We start from the raw sequence: 3,520 nt of genomic DNA, 5'->3' as shown, positions 1-3,520 counted from the left end.
TAGAATTTTAGGTTGCTGATTTGCACCTTTGTTATAGACTTATTAAGATTGAAATTCGGATTAAAATCATCCTGAAATCAGATTGAAATTGGATGATCAAAAGTTAGAATTTAGGATCTTACAGACTATTTGTAACAGGGGCTGTTGCTTGACCCAAGCGATGCTGGGTCATAGTGGCTATGTGAGATTTGTTTTTGCTTTGATTTGACTTATGTCCTTAATATATTCTTGTAACCCTATGTTTAGGTGTTCTTTGAGTTTGCTGGAAGTCTTGTAATTGTGGTTTGATTGCACTTCAAATAAGCCCTTACATAATTACAGGTAAGGACACACTTTCTTGTTTATATGCAATGACATGCTATATGATGAATCAGTCATTTATTACATAATTCATTAATCATGTAACTTGTTGTAGTTGTATAAGTCATTGTTATACTGTTGAATACCTGTTGTATGTGATGTTTCAATATACTTTATCACTTTATGATATTAAACAGTTGATTATGATATGATAGTGAATGATGTGATGTAGTTGTGATGGAAGGAAATCCAATTGGGTATCCATTACTTGGGATATCAGAGGGCTGTGGTATGGGACACATGCTCACTAATGCCCTCAGCACTATTATGACTGCTGGATGACACACCTAGGGAGTCTAGATTGCATGGCTAGGTACCCTACATGCTATTACCCTTTCGGTAGGGGAATTGAAGCCGAATGACCCGTGACAATGGTGATGTGACTCTGTTTCATTCTACAACGGTAACCAGTTTATACGGAGACTCATTGGTCCACTTTTGATCATGCAATGGTAGGGTTGGGCTTATGGACATCCAAGGAGCGGCCAGGGAGTCGTGAGGGGTCATGACAGGATCCACCCCAATAATATGTGGATGACCATAGGGTTAGGGAGTGGAGTCCAACAACGGTAACCAATCCGTGAGGGTTCTCATTCCTAGGTTGCAAAGGATACAGAGCCGAGTTGGTTGGTGCCATAGGGGAAGTATCTGGACTTTATATAGTATGTTACCAGTATGACCTTGCATTGGATTAGAAACCCTGACATGCGCCAGTACTCATGCCAATGGTCGTGGTAAGAAAATGTTGACTTAAACCCTAGCCATGGACGACTGATGAGGACTTAACCCATTTACCCAAGATCCCAATAGAGGTAACCAAGCTGTGAGGGATCAAAGTGACTAGACCTACCCAAAGGAGGGCTGGTGTTATATCTTAAAGCATGTCAACTGTCTAGAGACTTGCATAGTTAGATCTTAGTAGCATTCATATTATTGCATATCATTTATTTCATATATGCATTGTTGATTGTGTTGACATATATATGAGAAATGTGCTATCCTTACTGAGTTCGTTAAAACTCATTCCTTTATTTGTATGTTATATTATACTATACAAATGGTAGCACGTCGTTAGAAACCAGGGAAGTTCTATATGGGTCCAAATTCATATTTGAAGAGGATGTGGCACCGTTAGTGGGAGATGGAGATGTGGTCCACGAAGCCATCCTGCGGATGCTTGGAGTGTGCTTATAGCACCCATTGATGGCCAGAGAAGACAGATTGTCAGGCATTTTGAGAAGTCCCTGGAGAAGAATTGGAGAACTCCCTATCTGATTATTTTAGAAGAGAAGACTCTAGCTTTAGAAAAGTCTTCTGGAAAGAAGATAATTTAGTTTATTTTATTTGCTTCCGCTGAACTCGATTTTTCTTTTGAACTTGATTACTTTCATTTGATTCATTCTTTGGAGTATTTGGACTCCTGTAATCCCTTTGATTAATTATTTGAACTTGCTCTTTCTCTTGATTATCTATTTCTTGCATTCATTATTATTGATGGGTAAGACCATTGATCCTGTGACGGATTGCACCCATTGGTTGTCGAGTATAACCGAGACCGGCAGGTGGGGTGTGACATGAGCACCCATGAGCCCAAGTTTATTATGTGCGACCCTACCAATGAATGGCCCCCACAATGTGATTGCATCCTCTCACAGATTGGATACCAGTCTTGAGCGTCCACAATGCTCATTGTTGCCACGGGTCACTCTGCCTCAATACCCTCGCCAATAGGGTGAGATATGACGGGGTTTCCTAGCCAAAGACATCTAAACAAGTCCTAAGTATGACATCTAGTAATCACCTCCACTGGTGTCCGAAGACAAAAACGCCCAAGTGGCATTCCCCATCCCACAATTACAACCTAGGCAATCATATCTCAATATGATTTTGAAACACATATCATATCATGGTGCATTCACAATAGAATCAATCACATTCTTATAAGTATGCAAATCATCATATACGAATCACATTCTGAAATTACATAGGTATAACAATGTTGAATAAGTATTAAAAGAGTAGTTAAATCATGCATACAAGTTCTAATATAATAAAGAATGTAATCATGTTAATTGTGATTGAACGCACTCACCTTAAGCTTGATTTGAAAACTGCGGAGAATAGATTAAAGGATAGGTCCAAAGTACCAAAGAAACCCTAATCATACAAGGATTAATGTTAGGAACAAACCCTAAAGGATCGGAGATGAAACACAACCAAAGCAGGGACAGTTTGTGTCACTGTACCCTTTGGTCGCTTGGGGCAACCAAACCAATCGACCAAGCCTTCTATGTACAAATAGAAACCCTAACTTTGATCGGAAACTCATCGTTCGGGTTTCAAAACACTTCGAAATGAATAGGAAAATTCTGAAATAGTATAAGGAGACTATCTATCATGATGACCTAAGCATCTCATATGGTCAATGGAATAGAAATCCAACGGATCATATAATAGGCTTAATTCGAAATTAGTCCGCAAATTTCACGGATAGACTAGAGTGAATTCTCATTCACTCTAAGAATAAGAAAACATTAGATCATGGTCAGAAAATAACCTAGGAACTGATCTAGCATGGATTAGAAATCAAGTAACTCAATAAAAATACGATCATGAAGATCACACTAGGCTTTTACTGAAATCATACCGTGATATTCACGAAAAGAATAGAGTGAATAGAGATTCACTTTAAGACTTAGAGAACAAAGTAGTATGCCATTATAGTAGCATAAGACCTTCCTCATGATCTTAACAATGGGTAGATTCAATGGAGAATATGGATTTAAAAAGAATGAGAATGTCTACTAACCTTGAAGAAGATGATACGATGGAGTAAACTCTCATAGATGCTTGGGGATCTTCCTTGGCCTTGGAGAGAGTGCTATAGGGTTCTTCTCACGTTCTCCAATAGCTTAGAGGAAAAGTGGCTCGAATTAGATCGAAGTTTGAATATATAGAACATTGGAAACCTAATTTCCAAAATCTGTCTTGGGGAACTTTGGTCGCTTGGGGTGACCAGGGCAATCGACCAAACAGTACCTTTTTGCCAAAAAGTGATTTTTAGTCCTTGAAAGCCACAAGCTCCTCTTTGGGTCCTTTTCCAACTTATGAAAGAGTCTTACCTTGTTTTGTAGGACCTTCCAATTGTGTTAGCACTGTA

This window comes from Hakea prostrata, chromosome 6, assembly GCF_041222555.1.
Source record: "Hakea prostrata isolate BN-2017 chromosome 6, UWA_Hpros_2, whole genome shotgun sequence".
In the NCBI taxonomy this organism is placed as follows: Eukaryota; Viridiplantae; Streptophyta; class Magnoliopsida; order Proteales; family Proteaceae; genus Hakea; species Hakea prostrata.
The sequence above is the reverse complement of the archived record's forward strand: the minus strand, read 5'-3'. Positions refer to the sequence as shown.